General features: G+C 43.1%; 1 protein-coding gene across 6 annotated transcripts in view; it reads right to left on the bottom strand.

Annotated features, from left to right (window-relative positions):
- The window catches only part of SLC4A10 (solute carrier family 4 member 10), a 270,102-nt gene that overhangs the window by 85,457 nt on the left and 162,938 nt on the right, over positions 1 to 21,707 (bottom strand). The window lies entirely within an intron of this gene.

Genomic DNA, 21,707 nt, shown 5'->3' with positions numbered 1-21,707 from the left:
GGGGAGCCCTTTGGCCCAGCCGTTGCTGGATATGCCGGAATCCAACCCTGAAACCCTCGTGAGACACCCCGATAAGCGTGGCAGTCTCTCTTTGTCCACCCCCTCAGAGGTGGAAGGCGATCGCAGCTCGGGGGAGTCACCGGCGGACAAGGCAAACAGAAAAGACGGCGCTCAGGTAAATGAATGCTTAAGAAGCAATGGTCGAGGAGGGGTTGGTAACTCTGAGGATGATGGCTAAGAGGAGTTTAGGAGGCTTGGCACAGAAATCGTGGAAAGGCTGCTGAGAGGAAACATGGACTCCTTCACCACCCCCGTGAGAGCTTCGGACTTTGTTTTAGCCCCGAGGGTCTTTGACCATCCGTGGAGAAAACGCTACATCAGCGACAGTTCCGAGGAGGAGGAGGGAGCGACCGAGGGGAACCCTTTGGCCCAGCCGTTGCTGGATACGCCGGAATCCGACCCCGAAACCCTCGTGAGACACCCCGATGAGTGGCGGTCTCTCTTTGTCCACCCCCTCAGAGGTGGAAGGTGATCGCGGCTCGGGGGAGTCACCGGCAGACAAGGCGAACGGAAAAGACGGCGCTCAGGTAAATGAATGATTAAGAAACGGCGGTCGAGGAGGGGGTGGGTAATGGGGTAGGAACCGGGGACTGCGTAAATTAAAAAACAAGCAGTGGGAGTGCTTACACAATTTCTTTTCTGAAAATTTCTCAACAGCTCGACGATGCCTTTCTAGAGGACCCAGAGGCCTGGACAGCGTTGCATCAAGCAGCAAAGATGAACTGGGCCCACCATGTTTTTGCTCAACGCCGATACAAGTTGTTGAGGAGGTCTCTGAGGATGATGGCTATGAGGAGTTTAGGAGGCAGCTTGGCATAGAACTAACTGAGCCAGTGCCACATCGTGAGCGTAAAAAAGTCATGCGGACTATTGTATGCGTTGCTGTTTATGCTATCCTTAAACACTGCCTTAGGGAAAAGCTTTTTGAAGATTGTGAGGGCTGTGTCATAGATGCGCCAGGCCAAAGGCACCATGACTGTGTGACTTGGACTTCAGTGGATATAAACTGCAAGCTCCGGGGCCTGTGTGCTGAGCTGTGTTTGGAAAGCTTATTAAACACTGTTATTGCCATAGGTTATGCTATGCAATGTCTGTGCCTAACCCAAGAACATTTAGCGCAAGGGGTGACCTTGATAAATGCTGTGCAATTCAGTGCAAACCCTGACCATGTTCTAAAGAATATGACCAAACCGGAAGATGCCTGCTTACAGTGTTATATTGACCATCTAGTCCACACAAAGAGTTACAGAACCCTGCTTAAGAAAAAAACTATTTGTAAGAAATCTAAAAGGATTAAGTTAGAGAATGGTGAGGGGACAAACATGTAATATAAAACTTGGTAGCTGTAAATTTTTTTAAAAAGGGGGGGTTTGTGACTATCTGTGTTTTGTTAGAAGGCCTTTGGCCCTTAAGTGAGCTAAAAAGTTTGAATGAAGCAGTTTGGTTTGTTTTCAAGGAGCTGTATGTTTTTTAAAATAAAAAAATAAATTGTTTGTGAGAATTAGCTCTTGTGTTTTTTGTATGTGTATAGCAAAAAGCTGAAATGTATGTTGGGGGGGGGGAATCCTAAAAATGTGCTTACAATAAAACAAACAAGGCTAGTTCAGACAATAGTTAATATGAGTTAATATGGAGATATACCTATCTCATAGAACTGCCTTTACTAGCAGGACAAAATATTGATTTTGCCCCAGATCCCTAAGTGGCCCTCTCAAGGCTTGAACTCACAACTCTGGGCTTAGCAGGCCAATGCTTAAACCACTAAGCTAGCCTTAGTCCGTTGAACTGAATGGGTTTAACCACACACACCCAGACAAAACGGTTTCACTACCCCAGATCACAAAAGGGAATGCTATGGGAGGGGTGATTAAATTAACCTGTTAGCAACTATGTTGAAGTCTGTTTGAAACAATGGGGCTAAGAGGGTATAAAAACCTCAGCTATGCTGGAGTTTGTCCTTTTCAACAGAAAACTTTCTTGGCTAGCTGCTGGACTGCAAAAAGAGGTAAGACTTGCTGTCTTTAACTCTGAAACTATATATTATATAATGCCACTCTTTGCCCATGCTGTCTTAGTAAATAATGGTGCCTATGTTTATTGCAGTGTGATCTGTTTAGCATGGAACCAGTAACTTTAAACTGCATTTCACCACAAGGCCAAGGTAAAAACCATTTTAACTATAGTTGTGCTTAATGCTGTTGAATTAAAAAAAAAAAAGTATTACACAGGCTGCACAGGGATTTGGTGATAATACTAACTAACATTTTTGCTTGTTCTTGAACCTGAAGGCCCAAGCACACATGATGGGGAACAGAACAAGCATGTGCCTGCAACACTTTATCCCATAGTGAAAGGTAACTTTATTTTTTTAATTTTTTTATTTTTTTTGCAACTGGCTTTTAAATGCATGTGGGGTTTTTGAAAAGTATTTGGTTGCAAACTGTGGGTTTTAAACTGGTGGTATGTGTGTTTCAAACTAACAAGAGTTTCTGTGCAAAATGGATTTTAAAAGCAGTTTTGGTTTTTATTCTGCAAAATGAGATGTATTTAAAAACCTGTTTGTTGTACAACCTGAAATGGATTATTTTGTTGTAAAGCCATGACTTTTTAAATAGAAAAAATACCCTAATGAAGTGTGTGTGTGTGTGTAACATGTATGTTTACAAGATGGTTTCATGTGTTTTATAATAATGTTGTTGTTTGCTCCACAGTACAGTCAAAACATGAGAGATCCTTAGACCAGAGGGAAAACAAGCTGAAAAGAAAAAGGAAAGACAGCTGAAAAGAAAAATTCACCAGCATCAGTGACTGATGGATGGATGAAGCCCTGTAAATATATTTTGCTTATTGGTTTGGTTGTTCTATGAGGTTTTGTATTTTAAGTAAATACATAGGTGTGGGTGAGAGAGATGGTAAAGTTCAGTTTTTGTAAAATGTTGTTGTTGTTGTTTCCCCCTCATAGGCCTGGGCAACTTTTCTGACAATGCTGTAGTCAAAGCTACAAGGACATCTCCTCCAGAACTGCCAACGAACCAGGAATCTGCTTTGAGACCTTTAACAACGCAAAACAGCACTAGAGTGCAGCTGAAACATCCAGGCGGTCCAAACCTCATATATGTCCAACCCAAGGACAAAACAAAAGACTCTGGTAAAAAACAACCATGCCACCACAACTCCAGTTCCTCAGTGGCCACCACCACACCAAGCCCTGAGGAAACTGAGTGAAAATGCCCACATTCACAAACCCGGAGCGTGCGCAGTTGTGAATAAAAAACCAAGAACTGACAAACCATTCTCCTAAAACCATAAGCTCATCCCAGCTCCCCCATATTCAAGTAGTTGGGAAGGGTTTGAGGCTTCCCTCAGAAAAGTGATGTATCCTCGGGTAGTCTAAAAGAACGGGGTTCTAGAAAGAAATGGGAAAAATATGATGCTTTGTTCAGAGCCATGCTGAAAAACATAAGGGCTGGAAAGGGTGGCTCTGAGCAGGCATGACTAGTCGTGAAAAGGGGCCAGGGTAAAAGGGGCACCCTCCAGGGTACACATCAGCTCATGTGTAAAAAGGGGGGACAGCACTTGGGGGATAAACAGATGGCTGCCAAAATGTTCCAGGCCCAGGTTGTTGTAAAAATTTTAAAAAGGGCTAAAAAGGTAATGAGGGGAAAAAAAACAAAACCAAAAAGATGCCCCCTACTGGAGGCTCTCAAACTGGCTTGTCTGAAAATGGGGAGGCGGAATCAGACTCTGGTTTAGCAAATTCCCCAGAGGGCTCTCTAGATGGGTCCCGTTCTACTCCCAATGACCCTCATGGAGGCGCCTCAGAGTCTGACTCTCAAATAGCATCTGATGTAGAAGATGCCGCTAATGATCCCGTAGAGGAACCCCCAAGTAACCCCGAAAATGCCGAGGTGTATATGGAGAGAGTGAAAAGTTGGCAACGTGAATTATCCAGATTTGGGGGGTCAGTGTATTGTGAGGAATTTCGTTTTGTCAATCTTGAGCAAATAAATTCAGCTCAGCAGGTTGTTGAAGCCATACACCGGAGAATACAGTTAGTAGGCCCTGATGATTATGTTCAGTTACGTTTAGAGAGCCGTAATTTAACTAACTCTTTGTTTTCGGTCAAAAGAACTAGGGATGAGCTGTCTGCTGAGGATTTCTTAAATCAGTCCTCAAAACTGCTACAGACCAATAGAGAGTTGCATGTCGATGGGACATTGCGCCTCGTTGTGACAGTTGTAAAAAACAGGGGTGGGGGCACTCGTAGAGTTTTAAATTCTATCCTTAATAGTCAAATTATTCATAAAAAGAGACCGTGTTTAGTAGACGTGACTTACACCGGTACCAATTTGTGTTTTGCGGGTGGGCTCTTGCCCATCATGTCCGATTGTAAACCTACGGACGCGGAATTGTTAGCGGAGGCGAGAAAGTTACATGAGAAACTGGGGCGGTCAGATAAAAAAAAAAGGTTATGCTCAGTGACGTAGCAAAGTTTGAACAGCATTTAGGAGTTAACATACAGGTGGTGCTGTATACGGCGAAAGGCGGCTGGGGCTTTTTTAAAACGGGGGGCACAGTGTACCCCAAGACTTATTTTATCCTGTTGCACGATGAGCATTACTATGGGGTTTTGGATGTAAAAAAGTTGTTCAGAGCAAAAAATTATTGTGAGTTTTGCCACACGGTGTACAGCCACGACCACTCTTGCAGGTATCGTTGCCGCCTCTGCTTGAGCATAACGTGCTCAGACAGCGTGGGCGTGCAGCAGCGGTGTCCTAGCTGTAGACTGTATTGTCGGTCCAAAGAGTGTTTAGACAGACATATCGACTATGCATCAAAAAACCAAGTTGAATGCCTGTCTAAAACTTTGTGTGAGAAGTGTCAGTCTTACATGGACAAGCGGCATAGGTGTAAAGGGAGACGGTGTAAGCAGTGTCAGGGTTTGATCGTTGGTGATGTAGACGGTCACCTCTGTTTTATGGACCACCATAGAAAGACCGAATCTTCAGAAAAGTGTTTTTTGTTTTTTTTATGATTTCGAATGCACACAGGCGACCAGGATGCACACTCCCAATTACATTTTTGCTATGTCCCTAAAGCCAGAAAAATCCTGGGAATTTAAGGGCAATGAGTGTCTTTCTGTGTTTGTGAAGACCTTTATTGGCAAAGAGTTTTGGGACTACACATTCTTAGCACACAATTCTAAAGGTTATGATGCATACTTCATTGTTAGACAGTTACTCAAGGAAAAGATGGGCCTAGAACTGATCACTCAGGGTAGTCAACTAATGTGCGTGGAAGTTAAGGCCCTGGGCATTCGTTTTATAGACTCTTGCCCATGAAGCTTAGCAAGCTACTGCAGGTGATGGGGTTTGAAGGGTGCAAAGGGTATTTTCCACACTTTTTTAACACGTTAGAAAATCAAAATTACGTGGGACCTATGCCTGGTATGCTTTCTACACCATAGTGCTCCATGATGCCCAGAGAAAAAGCAGTTTCTCGACTGGTATTGGGACCACGGCTCTGAGGTGTTTGACTTGCAGAAAGAGCTCACATATTACTGTCAGCAGGATGTAAAAATTTTCAGACACACCTGTATCCTATACAGAAAAGAGATTATGAAAATGACGGAGAAGGGAGATGTAGTAGAGAAAGAACCTGGTAAATTCACCGAGATAAAACTGTGTATAGATCCATTCCGGTACATAACACTGGCATCTGTCAGCATGGCTATGTACAGGTTTATGTTTTTGGAGCCTAACACGGTAGCTTTTCTCCCTCCAGACAACTATCACAGGCAGAAAAAGAGATATTCGACCCCATCTATTCAGTGGCTGTTGTATATTTTCTTTGTGAGAGATATACAAATATGGCACGCTTTACAGGATGGGAAACTACAGGTAGGCCCCTACTTTTTAGACGGTTATGCCGATGTTGATGGGGTATGCACAGCCTTTGAGTTTAACGGGTGTTTTTTCCACGGCTGTGTCACCTGTTATTGTGAAAAAGCACAAAATCCTATGACGGGGACATCTTTTGGGTTTCTTTATTACAAGACGCAGCTCAAGACCGACTATCTGAAACGACTTGGTTTTGTAGTGAGGACTCTTTGGGAGCACGAGTGGGAGGTGATGAAAGAAACAGACAGGGAGCTTGCAGACTTTTTAAACCGAGCACAGTTACCTCAGCCTCTTGTGCCTAGGGATGCTCTTTTGGGGGGAGGACAAACGCTATCTGCCTATATTACAAACCTAACCCTGGGGAAGAAATCCACTATTATGATTTTACCAGCCTGTACCCTTTCGTAAACAAAACCAAAGAATACCCTATCGGACACCCCGATATAGTCTATGACAAATTTGGACCCCTTGCAAATTATTTTGGAATTGCAAAAGTTAGTGTACCCCTCCCCCCCCCCGAGGCCTCTTTTTCCCATTGTTACCTGTCAGAGTGGGTGGCAAACTTATGTTCTCGCTATGCCGAACTTGTGCAGAAACCGAGCAGTGGGAGACATGCACCCATACTGACGAGGAGTGGGCCATCCTGGGGACTTGGTGCACAGTGGAATTGAACGCGGCCATAGCGAAGGGGTACGCGGTGGCTAAGATCTATGAAATCTGGCATTTTAATGAAAAATCTGAAACTCTTTTCAGAGTACATAAAATTACACCTCCGCCAGAAACAAGAGGCTTCAGGGTCTCCCAGTTGGTGTACAGACAAGGAAAAACAAAATTTTCTACCAGAAAGAAGGCATGCATTTACGCCAACACGAGATCAGATCAAACCCTGCTAAATGCCAAATCGCTACACTGTTTTTAAATTCTCTGTGGGGTAAATTCGGCCAAAGATCCAACCTACCCAACACCAGCATCGTGAGAGACCCTGACGAACTCTTGCAGTACCTGTTCTCTCCCAATTATGAGGTTTCATCCTGCGAGTTTATCGATGATGAAACAGCGTGCGTGTTGTGGAAGCACGCAAAAGAATGGTACTCTGTCTCTGGCAATACCAATGTTTTCATAGTCTGTTTCACCACCGCTTATGCCCGTTTAGAATTATACAGCCTCCTAGACGGTTTGCAAGAGCGATGCCTGTACCACGACACTGACTCGGTGATATTTGTGAAAAGGGAGGGTGACTGGAATCCCCCTCTGGGGGATTATTTAGGGGACCTCACGAGCGAGATCCCGCCAGATCAATACAACACCGACATTGTGTCGGCAGGCCCGAAAACCTATGGGTATAAGCTGTATGAAAGTCAAAGGTATTACCCTAAAGGTAGCAAACTGCGAAAAGATCAACTTCAACAGTTTGAAAGATCTAGTTCTGGACTATTGCACGGATCTGCAAGAAATCACCTCAAAAAAGATAGAGGTGCAGCAGCCCTCTATCGTAAGAAACAAAAACCACTGGCAAATAGAGACAAAAACCCTTAAAAAGACACAAAAAGTAGTTTACAACAAGAGGGTCCTAGGAGAAGGTTTTAAAATCCTGCCCTACAGCTTTTGAAAAAATGGATACGAGGTGGAAACACCCCTTTTCTGCAATTCTCGTGGGGCCTAGCAACTGCGGGAAAAGTTACTTTATAAAAAATGTGTTGGATAATGCCAAACACACACTGTCTGTTATGCCTGAGAATATTGTGTGGTGTTACAGTTGTTGGCAACCTCTGTATAAAGAACTGCTTTGTAAATATCCCTTTATCAATTTTGTGGATAGGCTGCCTGATGCTTTTGATGATGACAGTTTGTTTCCTACTAATAAAGTAAATATGATTATCATAGATGATCTGATGAACTCCGCCTGTGAAAGTGATGAAATTGAGAAAGCCTTTACCAAGTATGTGCATCACAGAAACCTGAGCATTATGTATATAGTTCAAAATGTATTTTGTCAGGGGAAAAAGGAGTTGCACGATTAACCTAAACACAAAGTACATGGTTCTGTTCAAAAACCACAGGGATAAATTACAAATTGCTATGCTCGCTCGGCAAATGTACCCTGGCAAAGCTCAATTCTTTCTAGAAGCTTTTGAGGATGCTACCAAAAGACCTTATGGCTACCTGGTGGTGGATTTAAATGCTTCCACACCAGAAGCTTATAGACTAAGAACTGGTCTTTTCCCTCCAGACTGGCCGGCGGTTTATACTTTGAAAAGAACAACAGCCGGGTATAAAAAGAGATGACTTATAGGCAGGCCCCTTTTTAACAGCCGGGGCTGCTGACCGAAAACATGTCTAGCTGCGTGAAGAGAAACCTGGGCCTTTTAAAATTACTTAGCAAATCGTCCCCACAGCAAAGGAGGGCTATACTGTGTTCGGCCTCTGACAATCTAGTAGCGGCCATCTCAGAAATAGCGCTCAATACCTTAAAAGGAAACGTACCTTTAACATAGACTCAAGTGCGTGTGCTGAAAAAGAAATGCACGCTTATAAAAACTTTGTGTAATAAAAGGGTTACACTTAAAAGAAAAAAGCATCTGGTAAAGCAGTCTGGGGGGTTTATCGGACCTCTGTTAAGTTTTGCTATCCCTCTGATAAGGGGTTTTTTAACTAATCGATAATGGAGTATGCAGAAAAAATGTTCCTGGTGCCCAGCCACCAGCTGGAACAATTAAGGGCTACCCCTCCGGCAGAGGAAAATATCAGAACAACCGCAACTCGCTTACTGGATGCTGAAATGAAGTCTGTTCTTCAAAGAACTGACTTGGCCGAATACGAAAAGGCTAAACTTTACAGCGCCGTGCTTCAAAGGTACGTGAAGCAGAGCGATGCGGATAAAGGGAAAATAAGTCTGTTTCTACCAGAACAGGAACAAAGTGTGACTGCCAAACCCCCAGAAACACCAAAGAACTCAGACTCTGTTGCTCAGGAGGTGTTGGATAATGTAAATAAGCGTTATAAGAAAAATGTAATAGTATTGCTAAATAAGCTGGGCCAGGATAAAAATCTCTCTTCATGGAACGATAAAGGGTCTTTTGTGTACAAAGGCTCTGTGGTTAATGGTTCTAACATGCTTGACTTAGTCAGGGTCGTCACCCAGACTCACTCTGTTCCTAGCAGACATGTACCTAAAGGATGGGATGTGTTTATGAATGCCATGGCGGAACTGAACGTACCATCTTCCGTCATGGGCAATGCGGCCAACAGAGATCTTTTGGAACGCCTCAAGGCCTCGACTGCTGACACCGGTGTGGATCGAGAAACCGTAACCCCTTTTTTGCTGTCTAAAAAACGAAAATTGGCTAAAAGACCCGAATGGCTCAGTGTGTAACGTTTTTCACATTCTAAATTTAAAAAAAAAACTGGTAATGTTTTGCTTTAAATAAAACATTTCTATAATTTAAAAAAAAATCTGTGTACTTTTTCTCAATTGTTTTTTTTTTTTTTTTTTAAACCCACCAAACATCAATTGTCTTTAAACCCCTCACCTGAAAATCATTGCAAGAGATACATGTCTGGGCTTGTTGAAACATGGTTTGAGCAAGGCTAGGCATGCCGAAGAATTTAAATTTATTTTTTTACAAAATTCATCACCATCCGGTCGTTTTGCACTAAGTCGTTAGAATACAATTTTAAAATCCAATCAAAAGATAAATCCTTGCTACGATGATATAAGAAAAACACGCAGTGATAGCTGCAGGCGACGGAGCTGGGGTCTTGTAATTGTCTATTGTGAAACACCATGTCTGTGGCATTTTTGTTTAAAAATTTCATAATGCTTTTAGGAAACAACACACTGTTCGGGGGGTTCCCATATGAGTCAAAAAAAACTCCACGGTTACGCTCCGCCAGATACAAGGCGAGCCAGTGTTCACCCGGTTGGTTGTGTGGATGCATGTTCACCACCAAGCATAGGGGTCTCTGAGACCGCTTGCCTCCTGGGAGCCAATTGCAAGGGAACACATCTAAGAAATTCTTTTTCGTGTAAGGGTCCGTTGATAAGACACGTGAGAGCTGCACGGTGTCCATGTTCACATGTAGTCAAACAGAACGTTTCTCCTCTGATTTATTTCTATGACATTGTCAAAAACCCCATACACAATCATATTGACGGTAATCATTAAAGCCTTCCCAAAACGTATTTCTGCTCTCAGATTCCCGGTTTTAATCAGGGAATAGTGATCAGCGCATTCCTGGTCGGGAAACAGGTCAAAGGCAAACAAGGTGTAACCCTATGCAAACTCCTCACGGTCGATTAACAGAGAACGATCTTTCATGTGTTTACCAGCTGTCTGTACCAAATTCATGTATTCTCTCACGCAGCGTCCTGCCTCGAAGTCTGGTTGCAGAGGCTTGGTCGGTATCTGTTCACCATCCACATACAAGGTCACAAAATTAATATCGTAATGAAAGGGATTTTTAGCGTAACTTCCGCTAAAGGCATCGTTATCCACAAACCCTAGGACAAGCATTTTGGGTAATTGTCCCAAGAACAGGTTCTCCCGGTTACTGACCCTGCTGCCCGCAGGGATGCTAAACACTTTCATTCCCACACGATCCATGGGGTATTTAGCATTAGCGGTAAGCAGGGCCTCCGCGTGCTCCAGACGGACTCCCGGGGCCACCCGTACTTTCTTCACAAAAAGGGATGCTGATACAATGCACAGTTTAAAGCCTTCAGCTGCAGTGCCCATTAAACAGAAAGCATATTTACTGCGCGTCAGTTTAATTTTCACATCCACTCCGTTTAACAAAAGTTTTTCTTGAAAAAACAGGTCGCTGTGTAAATGGCCCAGCAGCTCTACCATTCTGCTCTCGGCAGTCAGCTTTGCACCCCTCACAAACCCTAGATTTCCTCCATCCAAATCTGTTTCTTCATGTTGTCCAGCAGTGTCTTTGTAAAACAGGCCGGCGGAAAATTGCGTGGCGAGGGTGTTGTCGCTGTAATTGAGCACCGATTCTGTAAAGGCACTGTAAGGGTAACAGTTGTTGCTTTGGCTTATGAGGCGGTCTCCCAGCATAACAGCCAACTGACTGAAAATAGAGGCCACGGGGTAATTCACCAGGCCCACTTTGGCATCCATGGCAAGTTCAGTTCCGTCTCCTTTTCAATCTTGCAACACAGGTACAGCAGCATGTTGTTTAAATCCATATAATCTATGCCATTCCCTGCTATAAAAAAGTCAACGGGGGCAGACTCCGTAATGGCCGATAGAGGCGGCACCTCGATGTAGATGCTTTTCTCGATGCTGGTCTGCGTAGGGGCTATTTGAAACAAGTCTAGTTCGGATTTGGTGCACTCTTCAGATCTGCAGTGAACAAAAGCCATGTTGATTAAAATATGTCTCTTTTACCAGGCAGAGCACGTTTCCTCTTTCGCCTAGGCTTCCTCTTGGACTTTCGCTTATGGCCGGCCCTGCGTGTCAAAGCCCTTCTTTTAAAGGGTTTTGGGGGACCTGTGTGTCGCGGGTATGACGTATTTCTCTCTTTTCCTCCTTTTAATGTACATCAGCCCCGATCCTTCCTGTGAAGCTGTATTCCCCACCTTCTTCAGAACAGCACGGGAGACATGACCTACCACATCTTTAGCTATGTTTTGAGCGGAGGTTTTTACGTGGGGTTTAATAATCTCTAGCCCCCTCCTCAAAAGCGGTACAGCTTTTCGAAAGAGGTTACGAAATATTCCACCCACACCCGCCCCGTACATCACAGGAGCCACATGATATCCAAGAAGGGCGTATCCAGCCTGGGCTTTGTAATAGTTCCTGTAGATGGTGGGGTCACCATAATTTTTTGGGATCGCCATAATAGGGTTTTGCTTTTTTAGAAACCTCGCTCTCTCCACGGCCGCAGATGCAGCTTGACGATCACCTTGCCGAAGCAAAATGAGACATGTCTGTTCTGATCTGTCTTTATTTCAAATGTGATGGTGTCGATGTGGTGTTTACTGACAGGGACGTAATGAGGTTTGTCGTAGGTGATGGTAACAAACTCATTGTTCCTTCCTCGGACAGGGACGCAGCGTAACAGGGGAACAGAAAAGTCCCCCACAAACTGGTGTTCTACAATATCCGTGTATAGATACAAGGAGTTAAAACTTCCTGTGATGTCTGCCGAGAAGGGGAATTTTGGGACGTTGCGTTTGTGGCCCAAACCCAGAAATGTTAGCTAGCTCCCCGTCAGTAGAAAACACATACATAAAATCGGTAGATTTAAGTCTCACTTTTCTACCCACAGGGTCGTAGTTCATGACCACTTCAGGTGGTCTGGGATGACGAGCCACGTTGCTGTTCATATGCTCCAGTAATTCGGGTATGGTCGAGTAATAACCTCGTTGTAGGATGAAATTCCACGTTGTAGTTCCAAAGGTGATTTCAAAAGGGGTGTCTTCGTTGATATTATTCCAGCTGTGTGGGTATTGTATTTCCACTAACCCCACCTCCCAGGCACCCAGGAGATCCAAGGGCTTAATTAGCCGTATTGTAAAGTTCGAGATGGTGTTTTGGGGAAAAACTGCAGAGCTGGCATTGCTGGGCAAAGTAATGTAAAACCCGCCGTCGCTCATTTTTCTCTCTCTCTCTGTCTTTGCAGAAGGAAGCTTTTTTTTGTTTGTGTCTAGATGTCACAGAGTTGAGAAGCTTCCACCCAGCTGTTAAACTTATCAGGCCACCCCAACCATTTCACCAGTAACTGCTTTTTTCTCCCTTTTCCTTTCTCTGCTAGAACTTTTTCAATCCTGTAAATCCTGTCCCGTTTGGGGTTTACTTTTTGTAATTCTTCAGGGTAAAAAGATCCAGTAACTGCCTCACCCTCGTAATCTTTTAATCGGTATACAGGTCTCTGGTTAAGGCTTCATCCACTATGAATATCTCATGAGTAAACGTCTGTTCATAACCTTTTTCAAAAGCACCTTTGGTTTTAGATCGTCTCACATGGTCACCTTTTCTAAAAGGGGCAACAATCGGTTTTATTTTAAAACCATCTCCGTAAACCCGTTTTCCATACCTTCAGAGAATTTGAAGGGTTAACATCAACGGGTCTGGTATGTATAGTTCTGTGAAAGCTCTGGTTGTAACTCTTTATAAAGGCAGGTAAGACGTCAATGTAGCGAAAGGTGTTATGGGCTGTAAAATATCTCCACATCCTAGTTTTTAAAGTTCTGTTAAATCACTCCACAACCCCTGCTTTGATTTCATTATTGGTAACAAAATGGTGAACTCCATGCCGCTTTAATAAGCCACTTAAAGGTTTGTTTAAAAATTCTTTCCCCTGATCGGTTTGTAATTTTTGAGGCACGTGACCTTCACTGAAAATAGCTTTAAAGGCTTTGGATACCTCACCACTTGTCTTGTCTTTTAGGCCTAAGGCCCAGGCATATTTGGATAGAATGTCTATCACTGTTAAGATGTACTTAAAACCGCTGTTGTGGTTGGAGAACCGGTGCATATCCACCAAATCTGCCTGCCACTGCGCATCCACATCTGAAACAATGGTCTTGTTTCTTTTAAAACGTATTCGAGCCGGTTTGTGTAAAGTGTAAGCATCCTGGTCTGAAAGCCATGCTGTTACCTGTCTTCTGTTTAAAGTTTTACTATGCTTTCTGGCCGCTTGAAAAAGAGGGTTGACCCCGCCGAAGCTCCCAACTTCCCCGGGGGCGTAATATATTTTCTTTAACAGAGCCGTCTGTGTAGACATGACTCTTACTGGTACCGTCTTTTACTACCACGAGTATGAAAGGGGACACATTCATATTGACACATTTAAATAAGTTTTATTAATCGCCTGGTTTAACACGACCTTTTACAGCTGCCTGTAAAAATGGATGCCATGACCCTACCATAAGGGAGTCTCAGATGGTTCATTCTTCCATTTTGTCCTTTTCGGCTTGAGATCTGTGTCTCAGGCATGAGCAATAACAGCTGACGCACGATATATTTACTCCCACAGGGTTTCCAATGTATAAGTTCTTAAAGGCCTCTAAAAAGACATCGTCGACCTGTTGAGAAATTTTCAGAAAAGAAACCGTGTAAGCACCCCCACTGCTTGTTTTTTAATTTACGCAACCCCCGGTTCCTACTCCATAACCCACCCCTCCTTGACCGCCGCTTCTTAATCATTCATTTTACCTGAGCGCCGTCTTTTCCCTTCACTTTGTCCGCCGGTGACTTCCCCGAGCCGTGATCACCTTCCACCTCTGAGGGGGTGGACAAAGAGAGATCGCCACGCTCATCGGGGTGTCTCACAAGGGTTTCGGGGTCGGATTCCAGCATATCCAGCAACGGCTGGGCCAAAGGGCTCCCCTCAGTCACTCCCTCCTCCTCCTCGGAACTGTCACTGATGTAGCATTTTCTCCGCGGATGGTCAAAGACCCTCGGGGCTAAAACAAAGTCCGAAGTTCTCACGGGGGTGGTGAAGGAGTCCATGTTTCCTCTCAGCAGCCTTTCCGCGATTTCGAAAACACGTGTCCTTGGTAAGAGATGGCCGCCTCCTCTGTCTGGCGCTGGGACTTATGGGGTAATGGTGCTGCACTCTGATTGGCGGAGGGCTTTGGAAGGAGTTCTTAGTGGGGTCACATGACTCACTTCTGGAGGGATCACCTCAACCCAGAAGTTACCCTGATTGGTCAAAATCTCCTCTCGCGGCAGTCCTTTCAGGACGAAACCACTCCTGATTGGTAGAGGGTAGTGGGGAGAGTTCTTAGAGGGGTCACACGACCCACTTCCAGACCGGTCACCCCTGCCCCAGAAGTCACCCTGATTGGTCAAAATCTCCTCTTGGGGCGGTCCTATCGGGACAAAACCCCTCCTGATTGGTAGAGGGTGGTGGGAGGAGTTCTTAGAGGGGTCACATGACACACCTTGCTTCTGGTCAGGTGGCACCTTGACCCCGGAAATAATACCCCCATGGGGTGGGACTTCTGGTGACAGGCAGGAGGGACCAATGGGTCAATGGGCGGGGCTTAAGGGGTCAAGGGGTGGGGTTATGGTTTGATTGACGGTAGGGCCCTTATACTACTCATAATCAATAGATTGTAAGGATTTGTTAACCTCTCAACCTATTTTTATGGATATTTTCTCTGTGTGTGAATTCAATAAACCAGGTGTTTTTTTAAAAAAAATGGAAAAACAAATTCTATCATGGACCATAAAAGTTCCCTGCATGGATTGTCAACAGGATTTGAATCTAGGACCTAGATCCCCAACCCAGACCTCTACCACTTGAGCTGTTACTCTCTAGTTTGATCAGCCACTGGAGGGGGATTAGAGAGACACTTTCCCAGTGAGTTACACAACTATTTACTAGACAGCAGCAGAATGTTGGAGATCAGAATTACTGATTTCTGTTTCTGGCTCAAGGAGGGGAGTGTGTTTAGCGGTTACAATAGTGGTTTTTATATATATATATATATTATATATATATATACACACACACACCAGGTTAGCTTAAAAACATATATTTGACATGTTCATTCTGAGAAGCAGTGTGGCTGAGTAGATTAAAAAGCTGGGTTCTATTCCCAAATTTCCCTCAAATGTACTTTGTTCAACATCTCTGCTACTGATGTGTAAAATGGGGGAATGACACTTGCTGCCTTCTAGGGTAGGAGAGAGACAAGGTGGATGAAGTAATATCTTTTATTAGACCAACTTCTGTTTGTGAGAGAGTGTAGGAGTAGGAATACTGTAGTACTAGGGTAGGAGCCTGTTGCTTTGCTCAATAATAAGTGCAAAGAAGTCCACAGAAAGTAAAAGTGAGAGAACCTCCTGGCCCATAGCTTGGTGAGAACATCAGAGCTGTCAGGCAATTCAGGGCTGTGTCAGTGTGACACTGTGCATCTCATAACGTACGGAGACAATACTTTGTTTCCATTCAGGGGCGGCTCCAGGCACCAAGCACGTGCCTGCAGCGGCAAGCCATGGGGGGCGGCCTGCCAGTCGCCATGAGGGCGGCAGTCAGGCTGCCTTTGGCGGCATGCCTGCGGGAGGTCCGCTGGTCCCATGGTTTCGGCGGCAATTTGGCGGTGGGTACACCGAAGGCGTGTGACCGGCGGACCTCCCACCGAAGGCTGCCTGACTGCCGTGCTTGGGGCGGCAAAATACATAGAGCCGCCCGTTTCCATTAGAGCATTAAATAGGTATTTTGCAACCCTAAAAAATGAAAGTGTGTGAATACTGTTTGTTTTGGTCACATACACAAGGTGGAAAATGAGACCACTGAATGGAACTGAGCTGAAATTTCAACATCAGTCAAGTAATTTTGGAAATATGAGAGATTCCCTAATTCATGACTATTGTAGTTACTTAAAGGTTGCTAAGAAACATGGAGTTAACCTCTAGACAAAGCAGCACAACTTTGCCAACCTGATGAAGGCTTGCATCTGGAGGTGATCAAATGTTAGCAAAAACAAAAACCAGGTTGGCGAAAAGGGTGCAAACTGAATGAAAGAATTAAAGACAAAGGCAGTGCCAAACCTGTGGGAAGCAGCTTGTTCACAATGTCATACTTGTGGTAATGTGTATTATAAATGCTGTATTAAAAAAACCTCTTTTCAAGCATGTGCTGTTAGGGGGAAATATCTAGATATGCAAAATGAGTCCACCACAGACTGAGAAACAATTTTTCAGTAAGAAAGTTGCATATGAATAGGGAGTCTAAAATGCACCAAAAAGTAAATGTAAATTGGTGCCTAGAATCAAGCAAACATACTTGCAAAACAAGATTTGCACAGATTGAAAGCTTAACAGGATATTACCAAAGACAGTGAAACTGCACACTCAGCCATGAGATGCTGAGGGCCTGCAAATCCCAATGACCTCACTAACAGGATTGAGCCATTACACAGAGAGAAAATTTCAGCATGAGGAACATGTGAACGCCCTAAAGAATATAATGGTATAGTGCATGAGCTGACATTTGTAAGAGTAGAAGAGGGCTGACAATCAATACTGGGTTTGAAATTATGGAAAAGTTCAAACATAACGTGTGCGGTTCATTGAAAAGCTAATAGACACACAGATGTCATGCTGAACACATTTATTTATTTGAAGGGGTCTGCTGTTTGCCTAAAACACACTGAGTACAACCAAAATAAATTGCAAGACCAGAGACCAGACAAAGAAAGTACCATCACTAAAGGTTGACCAAAAATTCTTTGAGCCAAATGATAGAAAATGGAATCATATGCTGAGTGCTAGAACCTTCTGGGATCATTCAGTGGTTAGTCAACAAAGCAGATGGTAATCTGAGAATTTGCATGGATCCAAAGGAACTAAATAAAAATATCAAAAGAGAACAGTTTTCTCTGCCAATTTGAACTGAAATAATGGGAAGAATAACAGAGTAAAGTGGTTCTCTGAATTGGATATTGCAACTATCTTCTGGCAAATACCTCTTGAAAAGACAAGTTCCAAATACACTATTTGGATGACAGATTCTTGAGACTTCATTTGGACATATGGTCTGCACTAGAAGTGATCGATAGACTACTACAGTTCAAAGGAATTCTTGTAAAGAGTGTGTAATGACTGTATATTAATCTGGGAGCTACACCAGAGATACATGACAGAAGACTATGTATTGTACTCAAATATAGGTAAAAAGAAAAATGAATAGCAAATTGAGAAATGCCAAGAATATACAATCTAAAAGACCTACAATGCCTGATGTGAAAACTCATCTCAGGAAACCCAGCTAGAACAACAATATATTATTTCCATATAGAGCATTGCAGATATGTATTGCACTTAATCATCAGATACAAATAGACATGTCCCTGGCCCAACAAGCTCACGGTCTTACAGATATTTCTTTTAAATAGGGACAAAGTTTGAATACAAAACAAAAGAAAATGAAGAATGGAAATGATGAAGGGGAATGGGATAATTTTAAAACTCGCATGACGAGTGGTACAATATTTTAATGCAGAATTAACAAACAGTTTCTAGGGATGTAGCACAAAATGTTTTGAAAGCCATCTTAGTGCAACAACGTTAAAATAATTGTTCACCTGTAGATTTTATCTCAAGCATATTAAGATCTTTAAAAAATGTATACTCAAATAGAGAAAGAGTCTAGGGCTACGTTCTGGATTTTGAACATTTCAATGAATAAAGAGAGTGCTTATATGGATTAAAAGTCTTGGCTGAAGCAGACAAAAACCCCTGATCACAATCTAACAATGCAGGTTAAGTGAAACTTCTTCAAGGATAGAAAGACTGTTGTTGCATTTACAAATGTGTAATTTGAAGCAGGAATGTAGTCCAGACAAAAAGTTTCTGATGGCAGATATACTGTCATGAGCATAATACAGTCTCCAGGCAAATAAACTGAAAATATATGTATATAACAATTTTACTTGTTATAATCAGAGTGACATGTCTTACATAGAATAATGTGGAAAATTATCCATAGTGAGACTATAAAAATCCTATGCAAAGTTATTAAAAAGGTAGAAATAGTAGGAAAAAACACAGAAACCAATTATGCACCACAAAGATAAGGACTTAGGTTAACCGATGAATGTTACTAAAAGCAAAAGTGCATAGTACCCTCTACCTTAAGAAAATAAGTTTTGCAACACAGGAAGTATCTGGTGGCATCGAGAAAACTAAATGATGAGTGTGAATGTCATTGTACTGGCCTAGCATAATCATGGATAGAAGGCAATACTGCAAGTATTGAACAATTTTCTGAAGAAAATGATGCCAACAGACAAGAGAACCTGTGACAACAGGGAAAGGTTGGGATTGACCTCTGTATTTAGGGATGCTCTGTGGTACCCAGGAACTGTTTCTTTAATTTACTAAGTGTCAATATTATTCAATACAAGCAGAACTCCTGTCATTTCTAGAATCAAACCAATGTTTCCAAAATGCAGTGTCCCATAAGTGGAACTATAACAACTAATAATGGGCAATTATTTAGTAAAAGAGACTTTAAAGACTTTGCTGATAAGTACAAATTTCATCATTACACTTCAAATCCAGGACTTATTTTATTTATATAGGAATAAAAACCCTTTCCTATTAATTGAAACTATCAGAGCTGTGTACATACACAGCAAGCCTATGTAACTATCTGACCTTATTACTGCTAAACCTCCTTCTTCTTCCTCCATCCTTTCTGTTTGCCACACTCATTTGTTGCATCATTTTGCAAACTCTTAGGAGCTGGGACCCTATCTTCCTGTGTGTTTATACCATACCTAGCACAATGAAGCTTGAGCCCTATAAGGCTTTCCAGTACTACTGCAATTCAAATAATAATAATAATTAATAGAATGACATCCCTAATCAAATGGGCTAGCAACTTTATTTATAATAGTGAAAAATCTCTTCAGAAAACCCCAAGACAGCATAGAAGATACAAATCTATCTGAGTTACAGAACAATACCCTCAGAGTAAGGTGAAACACTTGCAAAGTAGTTAAAAAAGACAGTCAGGAGGATGGCTGTTAAAATTGCAGATTCTAAAAGCAGCAATCAATCAAACCTTGTAATATAACAATCTACTTTTTGTATCAGGGAAGATACCAAATGAGGGAGAACTCCATCAATAATGATAGCTGCCACTCCTAGGCTATATATAGGTTTTGGGAAAGTTCTGAGAACAAACAAAAAACTTTTTCTAAGCAGTGAGTCAAAAGACTTTGGAAATGGAACCAATCAAAAAAATTACTTTACAACCCTAAATCAAGCTCCTGTACCAAAAGACAAGTTAACGGACCAACTACCTGCGAAAATGGTCTCAGAACAAACTAATGCTGTGATTTCTAAAGTTTCAAGAATACAACAAAGAAAAGGAGAACTGACAGTAACTAGTGCTCCAGAGACTATAAATGCATTGTGGTCTTGCTATCAGATATCTTCAGAAAGCTGACAAAAAAAATCCACAATGCTCAATGTTACTTCATCAAAGTTCATGAAGAAATTTATTTTGGAGTGGAACACTTATTTCATTAGGGAGATGGACTGACTGAATGACTGACGCTTCTAGTTCATCAATCTGAAACCATACCTAAGACTTGGCATTGCCCTGATTGAGGCTGACCACTGGGTTTTTCCAGCCTGAGTGAGACGGGGCTAGCAATCAGAACAGTAAAACTGGGTGGTAGGCAAGTGATCTTCTTGATAAAAAATTAATAAGTTTTGTTATACATAGTAATAAAACACCACATTGGCATTCCCCTTTGTCCTAGCAAACTGCCAGTCTCACTTCTATCCCTCACATCCATCTTTCCTCATTATCAAGCCAAATCTTGACATTCTTATTCAGCCCCTGGAAGAATGGGATCCTTAGCAGAGAAGGGGAACCACACAAACTACTGTAGACTGAGTTTACAATATCTCACACCACTTTGACACACAAGTTTGAGAAGGGTGCCTGCTGTGGGGAGCAGCCACCCCCATCCCAACCAACTTTAATGTCTATGTAAAAGCTGACCCTATATACAGCTCCCCTGTTGCCTCATTCAGATTACTATGATGAAGCTTATCTGACCTTAAATACATTACCAGCTGTGTGTAAATCCAATTCCTTTATACTCTCTTCTGGTGTGTGAGGCAAAGTTTCCTCACTATTACTTTTCCACCTTTATATAAAACAAAAGGTATGTAACCTTTCTGCCAGGTGGAGCCAGCAGCAACCAGGGTCATGTTTAATAGCTAGGGGTTCCTTTCCATCAATACAACACAAAACCAGCTCGAGCTCCCACCCAGTAACCTGTGAAAATTACACACCATCCCTGGGCACCTCTGAGAGGCAATACTTCCCCACTCACAAGCACAGAGTCCAAGTGTAGAAAAGCAACTTTTAATAAAAGGAGGGAAGTAACTCGGAGTTAATTTGGGAAAACACTGCAAACAGGATTCATAAACATAAACCATGAGTAAAAGCCCCACTCCCAAGTAGGTTGGGCAGTGCCCTTTTCCCCTTAAGTCCAGCAACCCAAAAATCCCTTTCACATGTCCAACTCTTCTCTGCATCCCACTCTCAGTTGCTATCCTTGGTCAGCGCAGACCCAGAGTTCAGAGGTGCATCTGCAGAGTTGGGTGGGGGGTAAAGAGGCATCTTACTTAGTCTGTTGGTCTGTTCACTGCTCTCGTCGCGCCCTTCCACCAGCAACCCTGCTGGCCGCTCATCGCGCCTCTCTGCCGCCACCCTGCTGTCTGCTCCTTGTGCCTCTGCCACCATCCTGCTGGTCACTCATTCGCCAGCTGACTGTCACTTTCTGCCTCTCTCTGCTGTGACCGCTGCACATCAGTCTCTCAGTGATTTTCAGCTCTTTTGCGGGCTGGGCAGAAACACTGCCCCATCTAAAGTGATTTCAGTTCTCAGTAAAAAGAAGAACAGGAGTACTTGTGGCACCTTAGAGACTAACAAATTTAAATTTGTTAGTCTCTAAGGTGCCACAAGTACTCCTGTTCTTCTTTTTGTGGATACAGACAAACACGGCTGCTACTCTGAAATCAGTTCTCAGTGATATTAGCTCCTAGCAGGCAGGGCAGAAACAGTCCTACCACAATGGGTTTCAGCTCTGATTGAGCAATTAAAATAAACAGTGGGGAAGAACAGGTTAAGCCAGTCTAGAGAGAACCCCGGGGGGGTGGGAGGGGTGAAGGTTGTGCAGCCTCCTGACCAGAACACCAGAACTTCTGTCTCCACCCCGCTTACTTTTGCAGGGCTCTGACATTTGACCCCCTCCTT

The sequence above is a fragment of the Chrysemys picta genome, chromosome 11 (assembly GCF_011386835.1).
Source record: "Chrysemys picta bellii isolate R12L10 chromosome 11, ASM1138683v2, whole genome shotgun sequence".
Taxonomy (NCBI): Eukaryota; Metazoa; Chordata; order Testudines; family Emydidae; genus Chrysemys; species Chrysemys picta.
This window is presented reverse-complemented; position numbering and strand designations above follow the sequence as displayed.